Raw genomic sequence first — 27,735 nt, 5'->3', positions numbered from 1 at the left:
GGAGCGGCAGCCCCGGGGGAGGCGGCCCCTCCTTCCCCTTGCTTGCGCCAGCGCGCGGTGGGAGTAAGGCGGCGAGGAGCGCTGTCCGCTCCGCGGTGCTCAAGGTCACCCGCTCGCATACCGCCCGGAGACACCACCTCATCGATGACCCCAGGCCATCGAGCAGATTCAGGTGCTGCTTTTAGAGGTTTGAGGCTACCCGGAGAAAATCAGTTGCGAGGGTGCAATGGCAAAGAACAGAAAGGTGTATTTGTGAGGTGGGGATGTGTTAGAAGAGGCGCAGCGTAAAAGTAGATTGAACCGACAGGAAAGGGGCAAAAGCTTCTCCATGAGCCAGATTTCCACAGAAAGTCTTTCTTGCCTTAAACTTTTGACTTACACGGAGGTAAACCACAGTGGAAAAACCATATCAATGACAGAAAAGAGAAACAGAGAGAATAAAGGAAAAAATTCAGATTAAACTCATATCCTGGAAAAAGACTGCAGAGACAGAAAGTATGAATCTTTGACACACCATGGGCAGCAAATAGTTACTCTCATGAGAACTATGCAGCTGTGAAGTTGTCAAACCACAGATAATATCACAGGATATTTGCTCCCCTAGGCTTGCTCCTTGAGCTGCTCTGATCATGCTTATCTCTTTAGATTGTCTATGCATGCACTTGTCATATCAGACATCCTTGGAGACAGGAACTCAAAAGCTCATGAAGACTTTCAGGGCCTTCTGTCACCTGAGGGTACACAGAGGCCTTTAATCACCCCAGCCAGACCCAGCTGGGACCAATTTCAAGCATTCTACTAAAGCTCAGGTTGAGGGGCATTTTGTCCTTGGGGTCATGTGGAGTAACTCTACTTTTGCTGCTCCTTGGCACTGGCTTGACTCGGTGTCTTTTTAGCTCTTTGTAGGACAGTTTGGTAAGCTACCTGCTTATTATTATTTAAATAAAGATACCTCTGCAGATGAGCAAATAACTTTTTAGGGACTATGGGGTAATATAAAATTCAGGTGTGATTTGGGTGTTGAAGAACCAAGCTTGCTGCTCAGCTCAGAAACACATTCTTGGGTTTTGTTCTCTAAACAAATAAAGCTAAATCACAAGCTCTCGATCAAATTGGGGAATGGTGCTTGGGAGATAATTAATAAAAGCAAAGATGGTTGCTAGGCCAGTCAATAAACATTGACTTTTATCTCCAGGCTGATCCCAATTCTGACCTCTTCTAAGTGTAAGCACTATTTCCCTTCCCAATTGCCTGTGAACAACTAACTTGAGAGAAGAGACTGTAGAGATGGATGTCAGTCTAGTCCTACTGTGCCCAGGAGGGATGGGGCTTATGTTCCATCTGGACTGCTGGAAAAATCTGTCACCTATCTGCCAGAGGAAATGGAGAGGGAAATGCATTTGCTGGATGAAGAAAAAAATTATCTGGAAAAAAGCCAGAAGACAAAGAGGTTGGGGTAAGTTCTCTGTGAATCTAACATAAAGTGTTGCAAGAAAATAGGTGGGTTTTCAGTCAACACTGATCAAACCCCCAGCATCTGAGGCACTGATGGTTTACATCTGAGGACTCGCGAATTAGGGAATGTTTTGGAGGCAGTGTTTTCATTTTCAGTCATCTCTGAAGAAGCTGAGGAAACCAGATTTGGAGACCTGTAATTCTCTCATCCTTTGAAAGGTGAGTGGGGAAAACTGTAATTTAGTAATAACTTTTCTCTTCCAGAGTTCCCATGGAAAAGGACAGGAAATGAAATCTGCATTTGCAGCTTCTTAACAGTTTATATGATAAAAGCCTCCTTTAGTCAGGAATGAAGTTTACTGGATATAGGTAGTGTTAATTTATTCTTGAGGTTACTCAGCTAAGGCTGAATGTGATCTGTTTAGAGTTTGATTCCTTTTCCAAAGGGTCTAGTAAACACCTATAGCTGAGAGTGTCTTAGTAGACAAATAGTAGACAAATATATATTTCTGCAAGCATGAGGAAGTAACACAAAAAAGACAGAATAATAAATACTGAATTTTTGGTAAAATGTGTATTTCTTCTTCTAATATAGTTTTAATAGCTTTTCTTAGGCCCGTGTTATAAATTATCACCAAGTGATGATTTAATCATATAAGACTGGCTCTATTGTTGTGTCAATGCTCTTGTTAGAAAATGCAATGTGTGGAGAAATGTCTTCTCTTTTTTCATAGGCCTCTTTATTTCTGTTATGATTTTTCCTTAACTATAGGGAAAAAAATGCTCAGTATTTAATTTTGGGTACTACTGGGCTCACCCCAGTTTGTGGATGCATCTGTTTTCCAAATTCCCATTCCTCTCCAACTTGCCTTACTTAGATTCTCTGCATTTTCCATGCAATAGCTGTAGTGCTTCCTCCTTTTCCCAAAGCAGCATTTCCCACTCGGGGTTTGCCAGGCTGTGGCAAAAACGGATCTAGAGCAGAACCATGGGGGGATGGGGAACAGCAGCAACTTGTTGCAAGTGCTGCATTTCCCCCAGGTCTCTTTAGACACTCATTAACTTCAGCTTTAACAAGGAATTACTTGTGGGAGTGCCAAGAGTTAGGAGGGTAGTTGGTAAGTTCTCAGTGTAGGAAAAATTATATAAAGAAATTTGTAAAATATTTAAATGCTCCTGCAAGTTCCTGGCACATGTAAGTTTACTAAAGCCTTGAAGAAGCTACTGTTGATGGTTGTACTGAGTATCTGGGCTTAGATTGCAGGTGAGGACTAAAGCTGAGAAGAGAATGTCAGTGTCATGTTCTCATATCCTGTAGCTGGTCAGTGGAGATCTTCATGATCTCCAGAACATCAAAACCAAGGAAGGGAGATGTAAAAGAGTGGTGCCCTCTCTCCCTATGGAAAATTTGTTATTTTGTGATGTGGTTTCTGAAATCTGTGCTTGGTAGACAGATGGTTTTTGTTGCATTAAATAAAAGTATATTCCACTTGTTGTAGGCAAAGAAGTAAAGTGTGTCTCCCTGTGTCCCCCCATTACTGACAAAGAAATTAATGAATGCAAACCCTGGCATGAGCACCAGGCACTAGTGACAACACTCTTGAGAAGAGCTGATCTGTACCACACAAGGTCTTCATGTTGAAAATCTGCACTCTGATAAATGTCCACAGGTGGGAGGTGGCAATGCTTTATCTTTTGTTATCCCTTGGCTGTAATGCTGGTTGGTGACACCAACAGCCATGGTCTAAATAGCTGAAGCTTTGGAAAAATTCAGTTCCTGTAAGTGGTACCTGGATTAAGAGGAACAATAAAAGCCCCTCAATCTCTTGGTTTAGAGAGTTGAAGCTGCTGTTGCAGATCTGAACTGGGGTCTGAGGCTGATGCACTGGGGAGCCCCTGGGCACAGAACAGACAGCACTGACCCATAATGATTCAGACTCACAAAGGGTGTCTCTGTTCCCACCCTCTGGGTGTTGGGACTTCTGGGGGTTTTTTAAGTCTGCTTTCTGTCTCTGGCTGGCTTATGCTTGAAAAGCACCACATAGTGAAACACTTCCCTGCCTGGTGCAGAGGGTGAGTCATTTAACATTGCTACCAAAACCCCCTTCCCTAGGTGGAACTGAGAAGGGTGAGAGGAAGGATCAGAGGAGACCCAGGCGGAACTGCCCAAAAAGGACCGTAACAGTGAGCATGTTCCCCAGACAGCTGATTGGTGACACAGACCTCTCTCATGCTGCTTTCAGCTGAAGCAATAAAGTTTTGCAAAGCTAGAGTTGCAAACAGAACTTTTTTTCATGACCAAGGATGAACTCATCCTACTATTCAGCATTTTTACTTTCCTTCAGTCTGGTGGTTGCAAAACAGAGCAAAAAACATATAGTGGTTTAGACTGTCTTTTAGGCTTTTTAAAGAAGTGTGGCTTGGTTGTCACATCTGTTACATGGTGTAAGACTTTCAGAAATTCTTGGTGTTACCTTTTCTGTGCTTCTGTAAGTCAGAACTACAGGGAAGATGGTACCAAGCTAATCTTGAAATTTTTCCTCTTAAATATGTATCTGCATGGTTAATTAAAGGAAATACATTTTCCTTTTCTACCCTTGGAGCCCAAGCACCTGCTGTGAGGTTGTAAAATTTATGAGTTAAAAGTTGTTAATGCCTGACTGTGTACATAAAAGTTAAAGGCTACGAGAGACAGCATTACATCAAATGGTGGCCAGTGGGTTGAGTCTGCATTCCTTGTGGAGTGTTTCTTGTGGATTCTGTCATGTCTGATGGGAATGTCTTGCAATTGTAATCTCAGCTGTAGGACCAAGTGAAGAAAGAGTCCCAAAGGCTAACACAGGATTTGGTACTATCCTTTCCAAAACAGGAATGAGAAAGGCTGGGTTCAAAATAATTGTTTGATTACATGCTGTTATTATAACTATTTTCTTTAGGATACTGGTTCTCAGTTGGAGTGACACTCTGAGATATTATCTGATGCTGGATTAAGGCTACTTGGATGGGAGCTTTTAAGGTAGACTCACCTGTGTTTGACCTCTTCAGTTTAAAATTGCTCATATTAATAGTATCCTAAATCATTCTTCATCCTTTTTTGATGCTTTAAATACAACAGCTGTACTTACATGATCTAAACAAAACTGAAAGTTCTGTGTCTGTGCAGATGAACTAAAGATAGTCTTTTGCCCTGAGGAGACCGAAACTGAAATGGGAGGCAGGATGGAATGTAAAAGTGGCCCCACTCCATTCCCAGGAAAAGCATGATGGCTGGAGATTGCAGAGTGGCTGTGTTGTAAATCAGCTGTTTCTGAGCCACAGGTGGTGGAGACAGAGTTGTACAGGTGTCCCCTACTCCAGCCCTCAGCCCTGGGTCAGGCTGGTGGGAGCCAAGTGCTGCTCCCTCAGGGACCACCAGGACTCTGGTGCAGGTGGGATCTGTGCTGGCTTCCACTGAGTTTTGGGCCACAACCCTGGAGAAAGCAGAGCTGTTGCTGCCACGATTCTCCCTCTTCTTCGTGGGCCACACAAGTGTGCCCTGGGGGCTGGATTAGGTTTGAGGGAACAGCTCTTCACCTGCTCCCTACAGCTAACTCGGTGTGGAGGAGAAGGCAGCACTGTCTGAATTGTGCAATGGATCAGCAAACTCGGGATACGGCTGTGAAAGGAGGTTGTGCAACTTTTCTCAATGAATAATGCCTGATGAAAGCAATGCAAATGCTGTGTTGATAAACTTGGATTTCCATCCAAATGTGCAAATACGCTTTTAATTTTTTTTTAATGCTAGACCCAGCCTTTTCAATATAGAAGCTTTAAATAAGACTTCCCTGTGTCTATTCCTGCACCTAAATCAGCATTTTCCAGAGGCTGAGCAGCACCTGGAGTTCCCCTAAGTCATGTGACCTGTGAAAGCTGTAGTGTAATTAACACTCTGAAAAGTCATGTTGCAGATTCATGTGCCTAAGGGTAGGGATTTTTCCCGTTTCTTCTTTTTCTCTCCCCCACCCCTTCCAGTCTCTAGCTGGATTACCAACTCTTACAGTTTTATTGTTACCCTTGTGTTAATTCATGTTTCTTAGAGCTTCCTCTCTAAAAGCCAGGCTGGACTTTGAGAACAATGAGGAAAACATCACAATATGGACTCAGGTCTGTTCCGGACCCGTTAGCAAATATTTTATTGATTATTTAAAAACTAATTTAAGGAAGAGAAGAGTCTTGTCAGGGTGCAGATCCTTAAAAACTGGTGATGTTTTCAATCCTTGAAGTACTGCTTTAAATATTTCTTTAAAAAGGAGCAGTCTCTGAAGATGCCTGAAACAGCAGTTGTTATAATAGTGGTGTTATTTCATCTCTTCTTTTCTGGCCCTGACATAATGTTGTGTTTCTTGCCTGTGCTTGCTGAAGGACCAGTCATTATTTTACTTGCTGTGACAGAAGAAAACTCTGATTTCTTTGTAAGACCAAGCAAGAGTTGGATACTTGCATATGATCCTTTAACTGCTTTTCTTCAAAGCTGGGCTGTGTTTATTGTTGCTTTGCAGTTGGAGCTGAGCACTGATAAAAGAGAAACTCCCTAAAGGCAAACTTCTCCCTTGTCCTGACACACTATACACAAATCTCATTGAGTTCACCTTTTTCCTCTCTACCTGTGGCTGAATCACATCCTGTCACTCACTCATGCAGATCTGTCTGAGCACTGAAGAAATCAAACTTTGCAAGATGTGGTCATCTGAAATACCATGGGAGCTCCCAATGTCCCAGGTCAGGGGCTGGAAATAATTGACGTCGTGGACTTTCCCAGAAGCCCAGCTATGCCAGGCATCCAAAGGCACGGCTCTGTTGCTGGTGGGCTCCAGACTGATCACAGGCTGGCTACAGCGGTACTTTCACCTTCGGAGGTTTTACATCTCCACGGGTGACACGCACCTGGAGCTGCTGTTGCTGTAACGTCTCCAAAGCAACGCAACAGCAGCAATAATAAATAATGGTAACAGGGAAGAGCAGCGGAGAGAAAACAGTTGTGCAAGAGGCGTGAGAAACTCTCGCGTCACGTGAGGCATTGAAGCAGGTAACAATCCTGCCTGTGAGTGACCAGCAGGTGCCACTGCAGCCCCGGGAACAGCGGGGACTGCGGCACGGGGGACGCCTGGTGGCCCTCTCGGTCCTCCAAGGTGATGAGAGCTTGTGCTGTGCCTCCTGATACTGGAGGTGGAAAGGGCACACTTGGGGTAAAACCCCCTTACAGACACATCTGCATGATTAATTCTTAGGGCAGGGGACAATCTTCCCATGTAGAACTATCCTAAATGGTTGTTCTTCCTGTCTGAGTTTCCTGCTTGCCCTTGCCTTATGATAAAGTGAGATCCATCGTGGTGTTTCTGCCCTTGCTTGAAGGCGTGCAATCAATATTTCCTCCCAGGCTACTGTTTTGGGCCCAAACTGGACAGAAACTGGAGGTTTCTGTCACAACCCCTGTGCTTGGCATCATATTCAGGATTTCATAAACACTGACTATTGCATGTTCACAAAATAGTGTGAGTAGTCAACCTTCTTTAGTATAAAGATGATATCTAAGAAAAAAGATCTTCCATTGAAATATTACTTAATAAATATCATTACCTCAGTTTTTTATTAATATACTTTGTTGTTGTTGTTGTTTATTAGTTTTTTTTTTTTTCCCCAGGAAAAGCAAAGAGCAGCAGCCATGCAGTTCCTTCTGTAGTTCTAACTTTTAGGTAGTTAAAAATATTTTTAACCCCCTGACCGAAGTCTGTCTGGAGCATAATCTATTTAAAAGGTATTTCTTGTTACTCATTTAAAATCTATCCTCATCAGACACCTTAAATTGCTGGGAGAAGATTCTGGGATTAGAACTGGTACAGCTGAGCTGTACAGATATTAGGAGTTTGAGGATGTGGTGGTTTCAGGTCTATGTAATTTGAGATTTTGTGTGGAATTTGTTAATGGCAAAAGAAGTTGTCTGTGGTATCAATCTCTCTTTGGGCTTTTACAAGCCTGCTGGTGCTATTCCTGCCAGTTTCCTTCACATGGAAGTCTCCTTCCTGTCACATCTCACCATCTCTATCAGGCAGGTGTGTAGAGGGTTTCTGTGGGAGGAGCCCTGCTCTGAGCACCTGTAACGTGTTCAGGTATCCCTCAAGGGGCACCCCCAGTGGGTTCTCCCTCCCTAGCCTGAATTCCTCTTAACTTGAGCCCTTGTTCCTAAGGGTAAGATTACATATTCTGGATTGATGCCTTGTGAAGGCTACCCTAGAACTGAGACTAGACAGAGTTAAAGAATAAAGTAGGGATTTATTAAAAGGATCTCCTCAATGGACCCACCTTGGGCAGCACAAGAGCCCAGCCAGGGCTGCACCCCAGGTGAACCCAAAATGTTCACAAAATGTATGACTGGTCACAGGGTCTCTCACTTTTAAAAGTTTTGGTGCTTTTGCATATTGAAGTTAATTGCCCAATTACAGTTTTTTGTCATGAAGTCCCATCCTTCCTGTTTTTCTCTCTTCAGTCCATGTTGTTTCTCCTCTTGGGCCTGAGATCTGGATCATTTGTCCTTGGTCCCCAGCTAGAGAAGGAATTGTTTTTTCTCCCTACTTTGTGAAGAGCGCTCACCATTCCTTAATATGAGGCTCTGAACTACACACCAAAATAGCCCAGAATCTGAAAAAAAAAAAAAAAAAAAACCCACAAAAACTAAAACCTGAGGTATCAGGATCACTTTGGAAAAACACTTCAACAGATGCTTAACTTCTGGATATGAGTGGTCCTGTTTAAGGTGTTCCTTTGTGGTTGGCTTGATGTGACTCTTGCTGGACCCTCATGGCTCAAACCATGAGTGACTTTTACCTTGGCTGACGCTGGAAAGGTGGGTTGTTGTTTTGGCTAAAGAGTACTGCAGTTCAAGCAGTGCAGATCCCTCATGATTTGATACAGATAGCCGCTCATTCTTACAAGTGATTTCTGTCTAGCTTCGTTATTTTATTTGTCACTTTGGCCTTTTATTTGAAATTTAAGCCCTTCAATGCAATCAAGTTCTATTGTCAGTCTTTACTGTGCAGCTGAAAGGAAGGGAGGTATACCTTGATGAAGTGGATGGTGACATTCAGGAGTGACTACATGAATAGAAGAAATAAATAAAATACAAAATATCTGGAGAATTGGATCAAGAGTTGTGGTAGTCTTTCAAGGATTTGATTAAACTGGATTGGAGTCAGGGTCTTCTTTTCTCCAAAAGAAAGCACGTAAGTGCAGTTAACAAGGGAAGAGTAATGCAGTTTAAATGGAGCTTCTTTTTTCATAGACGGATCTTGAAAAATCCTTTGTGTTTGTATGTGGGTTCTTCTAAACTGATTACACTAATGTGGTTGTTTCTGTGATTTAATTATCTCGGCACTCAATGAGAACAAGTTAATTAAAAGTATCTTCTTTTGTTGGCTGAGATGTATTAGTGTTTCCTGTGTGGAACTTCATGGCTTTTGTTTGCTTCTTGTGTCACAGGCTGGTTTTGTTCAGTGCAGCATTGCTCTCTACTGCATAACAACACAATATAGCTAGCTTTGTAGCTCCTCCTTTTTGTGGGCTGGACAAAATTACCTCCAGGGATTTGCAAATGTAGGTCAGTAGTGTAAAAACACAAGTCCCACTCCTATGTTAAAGTTTACTCCCAAGTGGGAAATCAGGCTAACTTCAGCAGGTTGGATTGCAGCCGCTTTGATGTTGGAAGGCTGAATGTGTGTACAGGGAAATTGCTGGGCTTCCAAGTACAGTCCCGGTAGCCTGGGTTTGGAAATTGTGTTTTGTTTATAACCAGAAAGGTTTTTATTTTAGAAAGCTCCTGGGAGATGAGCTTAACCCTGGGCTACAGTAATGTCAGGACTGAACAGGGCTGGGCATGGTTTGTATTTAGGTTGGCGGCAGGCAATGCTGCGGAGCTGCGTGACTCAGTAGCTGACACACTTCCTCCTGGGCATGAATGCCACAGCACGTTGGTAGGAGGTGCTGCATGCTCCATGAGTCATTAAACCCAAAGCACTGAATTTTTCCTGCTCATTAAACATCACTTGGCTCCCTTGGTCAGAGCATGGCTTTGCCTTCTGACTAACCTGACTCCAGCTCCCCCCCTCCCCAGCAGTCAGGGTCCTCGTGTGCTCTTTGCTTTCCTGCTAAAATGCTGCAGATCCATGATGTTGGTACAGAGTATCTGGTCCTCCTTAGTGCTGGGGAGATCCATGCACTGCCACAGCTCTGAAACCAGTAGGGCAAATGCAACCTCATCTAGTGCAAGGTGTCCCTGCCCATGCAGGGAGCTGGAAATAGATCATCTTTAGAGTCTCTTCCAACCCAAACCATTCTGTGATTCTATGAGACAATCAGACAATATAAATGGACAATTGCTTTTGACTGTCAGTGCATGCAGGGCCAGGGAATCTTGTGCCCTCTGTTAATTTTTTTTTTATCTCCTTCCTGAGATAAGTCCTTGGAGTGAAATCCACCAACCTGAAACTCAAATATTTCATGTCTATTTCAAGGCTGGGAGTAGTTTCCCCTTACCTGCAGCAGGATCCAGAGGAAATTTGAACTTTGCAGGTTCCCAAGGACCTGCTATACTGTGATAGCCACAGATGTGCCTCCTTGTTCATCCATTACCTGGAGCGAGCTCCTGCTTGTGTCCCTGCCATGACAGGAGTGAAACATTTGCATTGTACCTGGCAGAGGACCCACATGCAAAGGCCACTATGACTTGAGGATATTGGAGCAGCTGTGTGCTAGAATGTTCTTTATGGGCAATGGCTCTAAACTTGACTAGAGGTGTTGATGGTAAGGTCACACCCTGGAGCAGGGAGCTCTCCTTTTTGACTCCTACAGAGCTGTAGGACTTCTGTAGTTTTAGGAATTGCAGGTTCTGAACTGATAAGGATGAAAGAGGGAAAATGCAAAAAGGAAAAGTGTGCAGTTGTTCTCCCTGAGCCCTGGACATCTTTTGAGATCTGCATCTACTGTAATCTTCCATCTGTGTGGATTCCTAGTGGCTTTTGGAGATGTCTTTTCTAGCAAGTTTCATATGTTAATAATGAGGATTTGTAAACAAAAATTTTTAATGATGTGCATTATACCCTGCCAGCTCTGACTTATGTTTGATCTGGAAATTTTTTGGATATACCTGTGTATAAAGGAAATGCCTGTCCTTTTAGATGAGAGTAGAGGAGATGCTCCATTTTTAGGTGAATATCCCACAGTCTTTACAAATACCTTATTTGTAAAGATTGTATTTTGATAATATGTTTTTTAAGTTGCTTTCACAAGAGCCACAGTGTTGCTATTGGACACAAAATGAATACACAGAAGCTTGGTAAGTTCAAAGGAGAAAAAGAGAAAGTTTTATATCAACATTTGGAATTTATACATTCTAAAGGTGACCATGGATTGGAGGATGGAATTACCACTTCTCCAACCACACTGGTCCAAAGATCAATCAATCATTTCTCTCTACCCACAGAGAAATATGTAAGCTATTCTATTTATATATGAAATTGTGTGGGAACTCTGACTCTCAAATATGTAAACATTATCAGAAGGCTAAAGAAGTTTTATGAGAACTTTAATGCTTCCAAAAGAACTATAAAAGAAAACTTAACACTTTTAAAAATCAGGGCAACACGACAGTTCTGTATTTATTGGGATTTTGGCTTATTGAGTGGATGGTCTATTTATTTTGGTATATCAGGTGAGGGTCTCAGGTTTCCAGCACAGAGACAAATGGTAACTTTTATTTCAAATATATTTTTCCATGGTTGATTTCAGAAACAAAAACTTAGAGGGAAGTGCCTACATAGAAAATGTAAATCATAGAGCTGTAATTATCTTAATCCTCCCCTGGAATTTCTCTGGAAATTAAGGTAACTTTCATTCCAGTATTTGGAATCTTCTGGTTTATTGTCATTCATAGAGTGTTTTGAGATGTTATTCAGTGGCCATCCAGTACATACCTGCTTTATCAGAGCTTTTAAAGGCTCTGTTATATTTCTTGGAGGTGAGGTGAGCAGTTAATAAGTCTTTGACAGGAACAGGAGTATTGTCTTAACCCAGTCACTAACTCAATACCTGGAAAACTTCTCAAGTCTCGGATTCAGGATTGCTTTTAAGTGAATACCTGCAATAATATTTGCAGCTCACATGCTGATTCCATGCTGTGCTTGTTCTGCCCTCCCTTCAAGGACCTGATCCAAAACCAATTTTGAAATGAGCAGAAAGTCTTCTATTGATGTTGTGCTTGAGAGCAGATCCTGAAGAAACTGCAGAGGAAGCGATAACATAGTGGTGGGTCATGTGTCTTGTGTCTGCAGTACTGGGGAGCTGATGTCATGTTTATTAGAAGCCAAGATCAGAGTTCACAGGCTCAGGAAATGTCTGCAGAGTTTAGGAATGGTTTGTAACTTCTTTTCCAATGACAGGTTTATTTGGCACTTTTTGATAAGTGGCCTGTTTGAAATTTCCTCTCCAAGTAAGCAATTTGTAATTCCCACTTGAAAGGGCTACTGTGGGGGATGGTGATGGGGCCATATTTGAAAACCACTTATGGTTACTAACATCCTGGCATCTGTCATCCAGGAGTCCTGGGCCTTTATTGTTTTGATCTGTCCAAAATGACTTCTTTATATAGAAACTGGAAAGCTCTCTTTGTGTCCTGAGTGCCGATAAAAATATTTACGGTCCCTTAAAACATATAAATAGAATTGGAGACTAAACTAAAGGATCATTAGAAATAGTTCCACTGTTTTCCCATCATGAAATTTGCTCACTTTTTTTGGGTCACCTTGTCTCATTCAACCTTATAGTGCATTTTTCTCCATCCTTTGTCAAAATACCATCATCATGACACTCAAATTCTGTCAGTTCTGAGCCATTGCACTGGTTCCTAATCTGCATTTCCTGAGCCCAGCCCCTGCTTCCGTAAGCAACAATGCAGTTTTTTTGCAGGTGTTGGAGGTTTCCTCCACTGATGCCTTCTATTAACTCTCAAAGACAACTGGAAGAACTATTGTTGTACTGGTGATGTAGCTGTAGTTCTTAAAGGATGTTACCAACTGGAAGCACTTAAATAATTGGGATTGTTCAGCCTGGAGAAGAGAAGCTTCAGGGTGACCTAACTGTGGCCTTCCAATACCTGAATGGAGTCAACAAGAAACATGGAGAGAGACCATTTACAAGGACATTTAGAGACAGGACAAAGGGGAATGGCTTCAAACTGAGAGTAGGTTTAGGTTGGATATTTTAACAAGGCTCTTTTCTGCGAGAGTGGTGAGGCACTGGATTCCCCATCCCTGGAAGTGTTCAAGGCCAGGCAGCAAACTTAAACTTAGTTTTCAACTACTGATTTTTATCTTAAGAATTAGGGCAAGTATTCGGGGAAGTGTCACTGAAACATAAGCTCTTCACAATCAGTACTTAGGGACATGGAGGAACCCAGTTCCGCTGGGTTAAAGAGGATTAGCAGGAGCTATGTTGTTACCAGAGTTCCTGAGATGCCCAAGTCTCCTGGAACAGGAATACTCTGAAAATCTACTCTTTAGTACATGTGCAACCCCTGGAATAAAGACTACCGTGTATTTGTGTGCTCTTGAAATTATTTCAGCTCTTTTCTTTAGGGTAAGGTCTAGTTGGGAAAATGTTGCCTTCCCTGTTCTGATGCTTTCAAAATCCAAATAGATGGAAGAGACCTGATTTGCATGGAGACACCCTGAGGAAAAACAGTAAGGTTGGGAGGACAATCTGGATCCCTTTTTCAAGCTGCTGCACTGTGTGCTTGTGTTTGGAGTCACATAGGCCAATCTTGAAATTGGCCGTATTCAAATTTATTTCTTGTTGTCAGAGGTTTTTCCATCAAATATCCCCTGACCTTTGTCCTTAGTGGAGGTAAACCAGAAAGAAACCATCCAAAAGCCATCCATTGTCTCAGTCTTGATTTTGGTCTATTCTTGCCTTCCTGTTCAGACTGTTCAATGCTTGCTGGCAATGATGTCCCAGAATCCCCGGGAAGGTGCTGCAGCTCAGCGTTACAAGTTGAGGCTGGTTCCTGCCACCAGAGGACATTGTTGTTCAATAAATTTCTCCAAGAGTCGCTTTTGGGATTTGCTGCGGCTCTTTAGCCTGATGTTTTATAGGGTTTCAATATACTTGGACAACTTGTTGCACTTACAAAGCTTAGTTTGGTTGAGGACTGAAAACTTTCGAGACTTCAGAACACAAATTGCAACTTTACTATCACCCAGGTCCTGGAAGGAGAGAGCTTTTTGTCATGCCAGTTTTCAGCTGGGAATGCACTGATCATGGAAGCACTGTTGTCTGGCACCAGCACTGGAAACATTGTGTGTTTTGGGTAAATGATCAGCAGGAAGAATACATTATGGATCTGTTATTACTGAAAGTTTTACCTGCACATGAACTATAAGCGTCATGCAGAATTTGAAATTAAGGAAGCTGATGCTGCTGCAGAAGGTTTAGTGGAAAAAATTTGATTTGTTCAAGCATTTCCTGATATCAGGTGTGGAGGTGGGAGCTGGGGAATCAGCCTGTTGATATAAAGGGCTGACAAGAGAAATGTGAGTTCCTACAGACACAGGGCAGCCTTAAGCCATGTGCAGAAGAGAGGAGGAGCTCTGAGGTGATGCTGAGCCTGGAAAGGAGTCCTTGCTTGTGTGCCATAGCTGTACTCAGAGCTGGGAGCTTACATCTGGTCAGGTGTCTTCTCTAGGAGGTTGGTTCCAAAATTTAGAGGACTCGTGAAGGGCACAAATATCTTGTGTGCCAAAACCAACCAACCCAACCCTAAAAATCCTCCCGTCTCCCCCACTTGGACAGTAAAAATAGAAGTTTAACAATTTCTTATTCCATTTGAAATTTCACCTAGTTTTGCAAAATAATTTTCAGAATAAAAATAATGTGAAAGCTAACATTTTCTGGTTTACAAATACTTCTAATCTTCACTGTAGCAGAAAATCCTTTAATTCACTGTTAGTTTTAAAATGAAGGTGGGAGGGAAGGTTTTAAACTGACTTCAGCTGAAATGTTTTCTGGTTTCTGAGACTGTTGAGCCAACAGGGGGGATTCACCTTTCTGGCAGCAAGCCAGTGAACATCCTTTTTGTCCTGCTTCTCCTTCAGTGCTTCTGATGCCTGCCATCAGCCATGGCTCTGTTTCTGATGAGCACTTGAATGAAAATGCCCTGATACCACTGCAAACTCCTCACTGTGGTCTCCTATCCCAGGCATGCAAACAGAACAATGCTGTTTCCTTCCCTCCCGTGTTAGGGAAGAAATTCTGCCTCAGCTCTGTTTAAAAGGCAGGACAAGGATGTGTTTGACAGGCCTTGCTCCATCAGCTTCAGTTACATCATATTTATATTAGCTGAGGATGTGGCTTTGGGTTCTGATTGCAGTTCTTGGTTGAGTCAGGAAACCCAAGTTTCTCCACTGTGATGCTTTGTTTGTTTGTTTACATCTGAGTGTTGGAGATGGATCTTTAAACAGAAAAATATGATGGCTATAAAGAAAAAATGTGAATCTCCTTTCACAGGTGAAAAGAAAATCATAGCCTTACAAGGAAAGATGTGGTGAGCTTCATCTTTGCAGCTTCCTTTTCCCACTTTCTAGTGCAGAAGTTCAAGAGGGCTGCAAAACCTCAGGTTCCACAAAGTATGACTGTCCCTAATTATAAGGTTAAAGGATTAATATTGCATACAGTAATAGGAAGTGTGAGGAGGAAGTACTACCCCCTTTTCAATAAAAATAGAAAACTCCAAATTTATAGTAGGAAACGTGAAAGTCCCAAGAGTCTCAGCCTCCTCTGAAGTAATTTCTTCCACTTCTGGGTAGCAAGCTTCCTATTTATTCAGCAACACTGCACCATCTGTGGGACAGAGAAAGCCAGACTCATATGTGTGGCCTCCTCTACTGAACCTCAGGGAAAAAGTGACATCTTCCCCACTGCTGCTGTTTTCAGCTTTGATTTAACACTTGCACAAACCTGGCGATGGCCAAGGGAGAAAAAGGCACTTGGGACTATTGGTACCAAAGAATTGGCAGCTGTCGTGCTTGTTTTAGGGAGGGAGCCACTGGCTTTGTGACCTTGTTGGGACAGGTAGCAGGGCTGGGCTGGCACCTCTGTCTTGGGCAGAGCCCAGTTAAAGTCAGTAGGTCTCAGCTGATAGAGATGGGATTTGAGAGTTTGAAATGGATGTTATAGTTCAGTGATTGAGAAGAATTAAAACCCCTAAATTGATTTACCTAATGAACTTTATTATGTCATAGAGGCTGGGTTGTTGCATGGTGAAGAGGGGAGAAAGAAGTTTTTTTTTGAAATCCCAGTGTCCTTGAGTTTTCCAGGCTGAGTGGTTTAGTGAGTGGTCAAAGGCACAGAAGGGCTCTTGCTTCCAGCACCAATTGGAAGTGGCAAGTTACAGATGAAACCTTTCTTTGTGATGGAATTGGTGTGTTCTCCCTGTTCACTGGAAAAGGATAGGAGACACATTGGTACCTGGTTGTGCTTAAGAGACTGGCTTATATATGACTGATGGCCACTTAGGCCCTTGACTGAGCACATATCAACCCCATCAGCTTTTGGATGTATAAAATCAGCTGGTGGGTATGGAGGAGGAGGCAGGGAAAGTATTTGCCCCTTCCACGTTCCTAAAGCTTTAACTCAAGGTACTGGCCCCTCATTTAAACATTCATTTGCTTAATAATTTTATTTAGCTTTGTCTTGCAGGTCTGCCTAGTCTCTGTCTGTGTAAGATTCGCACATCTGGCCCCTCTGTCCTGCCCTCCCATCTCCCTACAGACAGCGTGTACATTTTAAGCATCTCAGCTTTCCTCTGAACTCCCTGGCTGCCCCTGCTCCCAACATCTGGCATTTGTTAGTGGCAATTTGTGGCATCACAGCTCTCCAGCCATCCACAAATGCAAACCTGTGCTATGGCTTTGTCCTGTTGTGTGACTTGGCTTGTAGGACACCTCCCTCAGGATCTCAGGTGGTGGATCCTTATGCAGAAAGAACAAAGTCTTCTTGTTCTTAGCCTGATTTTTATTTGTGGTATGAGATAAACCAGCCAAATGGAAGTTTGAGAATAACATTCTCAATGTTTTGAAATCTTTCTCATAAATTAGCTTTAATAAGAGAGAATTTTTGAAGTTGTGTCCTAAAAATAGCAAAAGGAAAAAACTTTGAGTGGGCCCTAATCCAAGTCATTTGCTCTCAGAAGGGAAGGACAATTAGTAGCACCATCAGCTCAGTGAAGGCTGTGGACCAGCACTGTTGAGAATTGAGCTGGGTTTTGTTTCCAGTTCATCCAATGCTTCTAAGCCCATGTTTAACTTTAATCCTGTTAGTGATGATGTGTGATGGTCAAGTAGAAGTTAAGAAGGTGTTGCTTCAGTTGTTCAGATGATGGTCCATCCCTGCGTTAAGTACAGGTGACATTTCCTGCTCTTGTGTGACCACTGTGCATGGGAGGATTCAGTGTTGGGGTTAACTGCTCATGCAGACAAGCAACTCTGCATGTTCCCCTACTGTCAGTGTCCAGAGGTAAGACAGACAAAGGTGCCTTTGTGCAAATCCAGGGATCCTGAGATGAAGATCAGCCCCTTCATGTGAACTGCTTTGGGAAGTGACTCAAAGTAGCTTCATTTCTAGTGTTGCTAATTTCCAGTCTTCTGGGAATTCTTCCAATCTTCTTGTCTTTTCCTTTTAATTATGCCACCAGGTTAAGGTATTTGCTCTTGTCCTTTAGCATGGAACAGCAGAATTGTTTGGGTATTAGTGCATATGTGGAGTTCAAACTGGACGTCTGTGTCTAATGTGGATGTGTGTGGATGGATGTGTCAGGTTTTAGAAAATTATTGGAAGCAGCTGTGGATGGAAGAGACACAAAGCCGTGGGTCTGTGAGCCAAACAATTAACATAGGAGTGGAATACTGTAGTTACATCAGCCTTTCTTTAAAAAGCCAGAGTTTCTCCCCAATTCCCAAACGTCCATTATTAATTCTCTTGGCATGTAGCATAGCAAAATGAGTGCATTTATGAACTTGACTACTTCTTTTAACAAGTTCCAATAACTGCTTCCTAAACCTTGTGTTTTTATATCAATTACATACAGTAAGCATTGAAATCAACCAAAGAGAGCTGCTGAGGCCAAGAAGGGTTATTTATGTTAAATGAGGATTGCCAACTGCCAAAAGTAAAATGTGGATATAATTTTATAACACCATTTTATAATTAAAGTCATAAGTGAGGTTTCCTGCTATTGTTTAAAAATGTGTCACGATAAATTTAAATCAAGGATGAAGGCACAGAAGGGGCTACTAAAGAACATATCAATACAACAAAGATGGTACAGCGAACATGTCTGTTGCAAAAGAAAAACATGTGCTAACAATTTCAGTGAAATAATTATATTTATTGCATATAGATTCAGTTTTAGGAACTATAACCACTTAGAAACTGTTTTCATTCATGTCAGATGGAGGTTAATTTGTTGTTACTGTATGTCTATAGATAGATTTTACTGTCAGAGAAATTTAATATGTTGGTTTAATGATAAGGCAGCCTTTTAGCTGGACCAGATTTTTTTAAAAGGCCAAGAAATCCAGAAAAAGTTAATAGTTTTGGCTAATATTTATGTGTCCACAGCACTTTTGAGTTAATGTTGCATCAATAAAGAAAATAAAACCCTGGCAAGTAAGTAGCCACTAGTCAGAAAAAATATTTAAGCACACGCTTAACTTCAGCAATTTTGGTGGAATGTTGATTTTAATAGAATTAAGCACATATCTAAGAACTTCTGTAGGGATTCTTTTTTTCAGTTGTAGCCTGAACTTGAAGGAGAAATAACTTCAAATTGTCAAAGTGAACAGGAATAACAACAGCCCTTTTTTTTTTTCCTTTACTCATTGTCTGAATATATAACTTGCTCCTGTACTGTCAGAGATCTTCCAAAGATTTTAGGGCTGACCCCTTGCAGCCTATGGGTGGTTGCAAATGCTCCCCCTTTTCCCAGAAAGAAGTGGTTTAATTCCCATGCATTCGTAAGAGTTAATCTGTAGAACATTCCTGGCTTTGGTAAGTCATGTTCATGGAATAGGTAAGTAATTTCCAATGGATCATTTCATCCATCGCTTTGCTAATAGAACCCATGTGTTTCATATCAGCACCGAGGGGACATTCATCAGTGCACACCACTCCTGCCAGACATATTCTGTGCACAGTCCCTGGTTACATCTCAAATGTCAATATGTGGAAAAAGATGAATAATAAAATGCAATAGATAGCATTTGTTACACATGCCATTTGTAAGTTCCTTGTAAAATAGATCCCAGGGAAAGAGCTGATGGTAATACAATGTTGAAGTTATGAAGCTCTCAGAGGAAAGAAATGCCAGAGTCCAGCAGTTCATCGTAATTCTGCTGCCTTCTGCACAAGCATTATTGTCATACAGGCCTTAACTAGAGGACCACAGCTTATTCTGCACTGACACAATGCGTTTTCCAAACTGGAAAAAATTTGGAAGCTGCACTATGCAGGAGCTATTGATGTCCTTAGGAATTCTAACTCATGCCTAGAAAATCTCAAGATGTGTTTTTAAGTTGCTCATGACTGTGCTGCAATGGAGGCAACTCTGTAACTGTAGCAGAAGAAGTCACCATAGCCACTGGTCTAATAAAGGCTGAAAAATGTTCCTGTTAGTGACACTAATTCTATCTTAATTCATCGCTTACTTGAGACAGAATTCTGTAAAGCCTTCCTACATTGCTGGGGGAAGAAGTGGTGCTAGGAAGAGATTGTGAGACAAGGAGGAATGAAATGGGACGTCAGGGGCAAGAGGAGATGCTGGGGGCTGGAAGGCATAACTGCAATCAAGTAAATAATTAGCCAGAACCACTCTGACAGGGTCTAGATCTGTGACACGTGATTTCACAGTCTCTAAAAATTACTCAACTTTTAAACATATTTTTGACTTCTCAGCTGAATTTCTTTTGTTTTTGTAATGAAGTCCTTCACTCTTGACCTGTCCTTGTGGGAGGAAGAGAACAAATGACTGACTTCTTTCCAACCCCCAATTTACTGTCCTGCAGCATGTCTCCTTTTTGCTTTCTCTACTCTCTAAATATTCTGATTTTTTTAAAGCCAGTTATCTTGTAAAGGTGAAAATTCTGTTTGTTCTCTTGCATGTATGTTTCTTACTCTCTCTTTTGTATCTCAAAGGTTATGCTCAGGTCTACAGACTGAACTAAATGTTCCTAAACTCTTCCCTATCTCTTAAAAATCAACTCTCTGGTCTCCTGGAGTTCCATCTGTGTTTCCAGTGAGCACTCTACAGATAGCCAGGAATGGCTCAGTGTCCTTCATTCTCTTTGAGTGCTCTGAAGTTATCATGTGTGTCTGATCTGGATATATTTAACTATTCAAAATATTTCTTAACATGTTTTCTTTCTGTAGTCTGGACTGTGCACTTACTCTGTTGCTGTTAAGTTCAGCTTTAAGTATCTGATCTCAATTAACCTCCTTTAAAATTTGAAGCAGGAAAGGCCATGTTTAAGCCTTCTAGATGTTATCAATAGTCAGGAAAAGCATCACACATGCCCTCTCCTATTAAGCAGTTTACTATCAATAGCCTGAGAAGGCCAACATGGAAATGTCTTGGAACATTTAGAGGAAAAGGTTCTGCTACTGTGGTGTTGGGGGGGTTATGCTGCCAGAAAGCTCAAATATTTGTGGATTGCTCAATGTGAGAGCAAATGACAGAGCTGAAATCACAGCCTCCTGTCTTAAACAGCAGCAGGAAGCATTTTGTTGTGCTACTTCCCTGGGTGCTCTCTAATGACAGAAAAATTGCACATTTCTGTCTGGTGAAATTCAGTCAGAATCCCTGGTAGCTGGACAGAAATCAGGCTGGACAGAGCTGCTTAACATGGTTTGCATTACACATGAGCTGCAGATGCTGCCTTGAGGAGAGTATGCACACGGAATATTTTGTCTAATTAACTCCAGTCTGTGTCACCGAGAGGTTTCTAGTCTTTGTCCTTGAAGTTAACATGTTAAAAAGTACAGAGGGCTTCTCCCTTTCATGTATCTTTTCTTATATAGATACAGAAATATTTTGAGAAACAAGAAAATGCAAGTGACAATGTTTAAGCTGAAGTAAAGGAGTGTGAGGTCAGTCGGGTGTTGACTAGTGAAGAGGAACTGGAATTTGGTGGTTTTGCTGCTTCTGTAACCAAGGGGATAAATGCAATTACTTTGGAGCTGCAGCAAATGTATATTTGCACTCTGAATATCAGACCTTTAGGAGGCCTGCTGCTAAACAGGCCTCTCCATGCTCTGCTGTGGAAAATCTACATGTGAATTCTTCAGTGCAATTAGAAAGAAAAATGATTGTTTTCATTGCTCAGAGAGAGCTGCCAGATGCTGGTGCATTTTCTGGATTTCAAAATGAGCTGTGCTTATGCTTAGCATCCCCCTAGGATGGAGCACAGCCATGATCCAAAGCTGGCTACACAGTGGTCAAGCCTCCACCTTCACTCCAAGTGCCTGTGTTGGCCAGTGGCCCATTGTATGTTTGGACAGCACTGGTGAGAACCATTGTGAATTTTACCCCTTCTTGGTAAGCTACATGAAGTATTCATGTTTCCCATCCTTGCTACAACTAAGCACTGGGAAATCTTTAAAGCTTCTATCTTTCCATGACTTCCATGAGGTAGGAAGTCTCAGTTGCTTGGAAAATGGGGAGATAGTTTCTCTGTGCCCTAACTTGTGTAGGGACACTGTGACAGAGCAAAAGTTATCCTGGATTTCAGCAGCTCAAGTGTTTTCTGTAGCTTTTAATCTTTCTTTAAACAGCGACCATAAAAGCTGCCTCAGGAGCATTTCAGAGGATACTTGGCAATGGAGTCCCTCTGTGTCCAGACGTTTTATCCTGGATCCAAGTGCTTTGTTGTCAGTATTGATGAAACATTTTACAGTGAAACCCTGTTTAAAAAGAGAAAACCAAACTAGCCCCTATTTGTTACAGGAGATCAGTGTTGCTCTGGACAACCCTTACCTTGCCCTCTGACTGGCCCTTGGACCTCTGGCCTACAAGTTGGTGTAACTTCTGCTCCTCTGGGCCTGCTGGATATCCTAATCTGGTTGTCACAGCTTTCTTCAGCAGCTTGTACAATGCTCCCATGGGTCTTGTGCATCATGAGATTGGTGGCAAAATTGTGACGTGGGGCTAGAATTAAGGAAAGCATTCTCAAAAAGCCCTAGAAATTTGCCTGGTTTCATGGTTCATTACAAACTTTAAACTCTTGCCACGCATGTTGAAAGATTTGCTTAAGTCAATGAAGTCTTTAGAGTGAACCTCATCAGGCAAAATTGGTGGTTCCTCTGAGAATCCAGAAGAGCATTACCAGTTTGAAGCAGCTTTTGCTCTGAGTTTTCTTTGATTCATTTGGAGCTGACACACTAGAGCTGTGGAGCAACATGAGAGAAAATACTTAAAAGAGCTACAAAGCAAAACCACAGAATTTTGTGGAGTTATCATTAGAACTGTGTTGAAAACTAGATGGTTTTTTGAAAGGAGCAGGGAAATATGACACTAAGGTCTGCAAATCTGCCTTACTTTGATTGCCACAGAAAGAAGCTCAAAGCCTGGAAACTTCACCAACTGCTAAGTCTCATCAAGAGAACTTGGACCAGCCATTATTCCTGGAGCTACATGTGCAACTTCCCAGTCTTGAGCCAGATCCTATGCGAAAAAATACACAATTGGAGCAGTCCTTGTCTTGGAAGGCTGAATGGGCACAGAGGAGACTTTTCAAGAGCTTTGTTACCCAAAATTTATTGAAAATCATTTGTACCTTTAATCTGCTTTGAAAATTTTAGCAGTGGGAGGCTGATAACATCTGATAACTAAAAATGAGAGCAGTTGAGAAAACGTGGGATTAAAATGGACTTTATCTACGAAAAAACCTGAGGCATTTTCTTTGGATCCTCCTTTATAAGCTGTGCCTGCAGTACTCCTAATGCTGTAATTTCAAATATTTCAGTGACTTCCTTCTGAAGGTTTTCCATAGAATCTAATCCTGATACTTCTGTATTATTTTGATTGTACTGTTTCAGTGTCCCTGTGTTCCTGTTGGGCAGGTTTGCCTGACCAGGTGCCCATACAGAATGACACTTAAAGATTCCCAAAATGCCTGTGCTGTTCTTTTCCTTGTTTCTTTTCCAGTTGAGAGCTTCCATCAAACCAGAGGTGACTGCAGATACAGGAGTAAAGGAACATGAGGCAACTGAATTACAAGACCTGTGATACAGGAGTGGCTTTTTCAAATGGGTGTACTACTGACTTTGGCTTTTTTTCCTTATCCAGAAGAAAATTACCCTGTGGAGAAAGCTCATGTTTCATCTTTCTGTACCCCAACAGATGCATGTGGAAAGGTGTTTTAATCTAGAAAGGATTCTTACCCACAGGGATGGTAGGACATTTCTTCAGGTGGTTTCCATTTCTCTCAGAATTGTCACCCCTTACCTTCAGTGCTTGAAACCAAGACAAGCTTGTGAAAACAGCTCCTGCTGTTTTCTGTCTTTGTAGGGGAAATCAGACAAGGGGAACCACACCTCTTAGAATTCCATCTTGAATTTGGATCCCACAGGATTCAATTCTCATCTGGCCAGTTCCTCCCCTGAATTAATCCCCACCAGTCAGGGAAGTCAATCGAAGCACACCTGGGCTCCAGTTACCCTACTCCATGCTCAGAGTGCTTGGCTTCCACCATCACCAGGCATGGCAGAAACACAACCTCCACATATAAATCCCTTCCTGATATCACCAGAGCAAGGGGACCAGAGCCTTAAAATCCAAATTAAATGAATCTAATTTCCTCTGAGATGTTAAAGTGCCTCACTGATTTCAAGTTAATCAAAACAGATGTTTTCAAAATGCATCAAACAGGATGTAGAAAATTTGGCTATTTAATGCAGATTCAAAGCAAATTCCTTACAACCACCACAGCAACCATGGCTGTTTGCTCAGGCCTGCTGAGCCAGGCTGTGCTTTTTAAGTGCCACTTTCTGCCTCTGCACAGTGTTGCCTCCATTCTGTGCACTTATTTAAAGCTTGGTTATACAAAGCCACTAAAGATAGTTGGCCAAACCTTGTTCTTGGGTAATTAATGTATCCTGCCGGTTCCTTAAATAGATGCTGATCTTGTTCCTGTGTGGGAAGAAGACAGTTTGACGTGTATTTTGTCATCTCTTCTGGAAGTTTTGCTCTGAAATTCAGGCATTTTGCACAAAAGAATGGTACAAACAGAATTCAACTGAGCAGTTCATGTCAGTATTTTCAGATTCTTTATATCTGTATTTGCTCAGACCTGATTGTAATCCTTTCAATTCAATACTAGCAAGAAGCAAAAAAGAGTTATTTTATTCCTTCTGAGGTAAAACCAATATTTTTTGGTCTGCAAAATCCATTCATGTGGCTACTTGATATTAAAGGAGGTGAAGTCCAGTTAATGCAACAACATTTTAGTTGGGGATAAGTCAGTCTGAATCCCCCTCTTAACATCTTTCCTACATGTATTAATGGATCAAGGAAAGAAAAAAATTAAGTAAAAGAAATAGTCTTGATACTTCAGTGTATATTACACCTAGTGTGCAGTTTTGCATTTTTGTTGATTTTTATTGCGACTTAATGATCCTGGCATGACCTAATGGAGTAGAATTTGATGTCTATCAGCATTTTTAAAAAGAACCAAGGTAAGCTGAGGAGTCTGGGATTTCTACTTTTGAGAATAGAGAGTCTACAACCTCTTTGGACAACTTACCGCAGAGTTTGACCACTCTCACAATAATAAAAAGGCATTTTTCCTATGGTCAGATGAAGTTTCCTGTGTTTCAGTTTGTGCCTGTTCTCTCTTGTGCTGTCAGTAGGCTCCAGTGAGGAGATTCTGGCTCCTCTGAAAGGTATTTATTCCAGGTGATAGGATCTCCCTGAACCCTCTTTGCTAGGCTGAACAGTCCCAGCTCTCCTTGTCTCTCCTCATGGGAGAGAGGCTCCAATCCTTTAACCATCCTTGTGGCACTCCACTAGACTCACAGCAGTAAATCCATGGGGTTTTGTGTACTGGGGAGCCCAGAACTGGGAGGAAGTGTTCCTGATGATTCGTTTATGCTATCTTCTTTCCATTACACAGAATGTGTTTTGTCCCAAGTCTTTTCTTGTACAAATCCCACACTCTTCAATTGCCATTGTAAGTTGCATCACAGTGAGACACCATAAAAAGCTCTGCATTGCTGAAGCAGGCTTTTTTTTTTCCTAATTTAAAAAGAATTCTTCTTATAAGACAGGCCAAATTATAGGAGTTTTTGGAAAAACAGACTATGAAATATGTTTTTTTATTGCTGTATTCTACCAAAAACATTGCTCGAAATAGTGTGACAGTATTCAATGTTTATTAAGATCTATGAGGATTTTGTTATTTTTAGCTAAAATAAATGGAGATAAGTAGTTATTAGACATTGGATTAAATCCCCTTCTGTACAGAAGGACTTTGGCATTTGGTGCAAGAGGGATTCCAGTCATGTTTTTATAGAGATACAACTTACTCACAAAACCATTGAATTTTTGTGAAGCAGCTGTTAAAATCCTCTCTGGTGGCTTCAGCCCTTCTTTGGTGGCCGGTGTACTGTGATGGTCACAGGCTTTCCAGACATCTCAGGACTATGTAATTTGTGCTGTTTTATGCTCCAGATGATTGAGAACCCTTACATTCATGTCACTGAGACTGTGGGGAACTCGGTGTCTCTGAGCTTTCTCAAAAGTCTGTAGTTTGAAACCTTGTGCAAGACCCTGGGTACAAAGGAGCTCAAGTCCTGCTGATGTCACAGCAGTCTCTCACCTAAATCCTTCTGAAGATGTGGACCGAAGTGTCCCAGGAACTGGATGTAGGTTCTTGTCCTGCTATACATGGGAAGTGATGTTCATGAGCATTTACACTCCACATTGCCCTTCCTTCTTGGCTGGCTCTTCCTGCACTTGCATGTGCTTGAATGAAAGAAGAGTTTAGGTTGGAGGGGATCTCTGGAGGTCGTCTGGTCCAACCTTTAACCTCATCTTTGTGGAGGAAGGAAAATCACTTGTTTAAACTTTCAGCCATAACCATTTGCAGTTGTTTAGCTCTCTGTGCCTCCAGGCACCCGTATTTAAATGTTTAATGTGCACACTTGCTGTATCAGTTCCTTAATGGCAAATTAAGGACTAAATGAATGGATTCCAAACCAAACACAAACCAGACCAGACACACATCCAACCAAGCATCTACACTGCCTGTATAATCCAGACCACATTTATGAATAAATGGGTATGTTCTTTTTGGTGATTTTGAGAATATGTTGTACTGAGTAGCAAATTCTAATTACTGCTCTTTGATACTTTGTAGCTGAGGGAGAAAAGCAACCTTCCCCTTGTATTTTTACATGTTTTATTTTCTGGTTTATAACTCATAATCCAAAAGCAGTATCTGTTTTTCTTTGTGGAATCATCTATGTTTTGTGAATTTGTGGTTAGGAAAATTGAGATGTACTCAGGGAACAGTTATATATTTGACTGGGCAGTTGAATGGAAGCACACAGGGAAGGACTGGCTTTCTTCTTATTTTTTTAATAAATTTTTTGAGCCTAGTGAAGGTTTATATAATACTGACTGATCAGCAGACTGAAGACTGGGAAATTGTGCTGTGTCTTGTGTAGCAGGGAGACTTATAATTACATTAAAAGATTAAATTATGAAAAAAAAATCAAATAGTTAAAAAATTAATGGATCACAATTTTATACAATGTATCTTTGCAATGTATTTGGAGTATCTTTAGAATTTGCTGTTGCTGGTCTGTGGTGAAGCTGAGGAGGCATTGAGTTCTTATCAGCTTTGCTGCTTGTGTGCATAAAAAGAGTACTAAGGATGCTTGTAATTAAAACTTAGTGCTCTTTGAAGGGCCACCATGCTTCGTGACAAAGTTCCCAAGCAGGATTGGCTCTTGCATCTCTCTGTGGCAGTGTTCTTGTACCTTCTGATGAGGAACCTGGTATGGGCCATTGCAGGTCTAGGTGAGCTTGGGGCTTTTCCAGTGTGGCACTTTTTGTCTCCGAGGTTTTACCAAATCTGAAGTTACAGCCCGGAGTAAAGCAGTAGGTGGCACTACAGACTCTCTGTTCTTCAGGGAACTTTCCACAGTAATTCCTCCTTGCCAGCTCGCCCTGAACAAGTGTCTGTGTTTCCAAAAATAATAGGGCTGTTTCCAAGTTTTCTTGAAATATATGCATGGCTGGTTAGTCATTCATAATCACTTCTTTGCAAACACTGCGGATATTTCACATAAGAGCAGCATGTCAGAAATGGGAGTTTTGCAGGAATTCCCAATATTGTGGAAAGGAACCCCTGAGAGGTTCTTTCTGGCAGCAGGGGTGGTGGGTCTGCCTACGTCAGTGACCGAGCTGCAGCAGTTTCCCTGCTCTCCTCTCCAAGCCTTCCTGGGGTTACAGCCTGTGGCACTGTCTGTCCAGCTGAAGTGGGAGGAGAGGCTTGCTGGAAAACTGCTCCTATTTTCCAGAGGATCCTTGGGTCAGCGGAAGTTGTCTTGCTCCCTTCCAAGCCCGCAGAAATGAGGAGAGTGGCTTCTGTGAATGGATGGATTTTGCTAATTTCTGTGTGTGAAATCAGAACTGAGCCCTTGAGCTCATGTGCCATCACTGCCATCTTCTGTTTTTACCAGAAGTGTGAGGTTTGGTTATACAACAAACATCTAGACCAGAACAAGTGAAGGAGTGAAACCACTTCCATGGATTCTTCAGGATGAATGATGCAGAAGATGAAGCAGAATAGGTCAGGTTGGATGGATCTTGGAGCAGCCTGGCCTAGTGCGACGTGTCCCTGCCCATGGCAGGAGGTTGGAACAAGATGATCTTTAAAATCCCTTCCACCCCCAACTATTCTATAATAATATGTCATTCTTTGTACTACACATGAGAGCTTGCTGCAGGCCTGGCCTGAAGTGCCTCAGGTAGAAGCAATAAAAGGCTCCCAAGTTGATGAAGAGGTTTTAGCAATGTTTTGGAGTAATTATCCTTTTCTCAGAGAGTTGTAAGGGTAGCTAGCTACATCTCAGGTGCCCTGGGCATCTCCTGGTGTCACTGCTGCCCTCACTGATTCAAAACTGTGGGCAGGAGCTCAGTGT

General features: G+C 41.9%; 1 protein-coding gene across 1 annotated transcript in view; it reads left to right on the top strand.

Annotated features, from left to right (window-relative positions):
* The first annotated feature begins 1,353 nt into the window (after positions 1-1,353).
* BMP2 (bone morphogenetic protein 2) overlaps positions 1,354-27,735 on the top strand; it is a 260,500-nt gene continuing 234,118 nt past the window's right edge. The window contains exon 1 of the mRNA XM_068186097.1: positions 1,354-1,460. The gene's annotated coding sequence lies outside the window, so the exon portion shown is untranslated. The remainder of the gene's footprint in view (positions 1,461-27,735) is intronic.

The sequence above is a fragment of the Anomalospiza imberbis genome, chromosome 3 (assembly GCF_031753505.1).
Source record: "Anomalospiza imberbis isolate Cuckoo-Finch-1a 21T00152 chromosome 3, ASM3175350v1, whole genome shotgun sequence".
NCBI classification, from domain to species: Eukaryota; Metazoa; Chordata; class Aves; order Passeriformes; family Viduidae; genus Anomalospiza; species Anomalospiza imberbis.
This window is presented reverse-complemented; position numbering and strand designations above follow the sequence as displayed.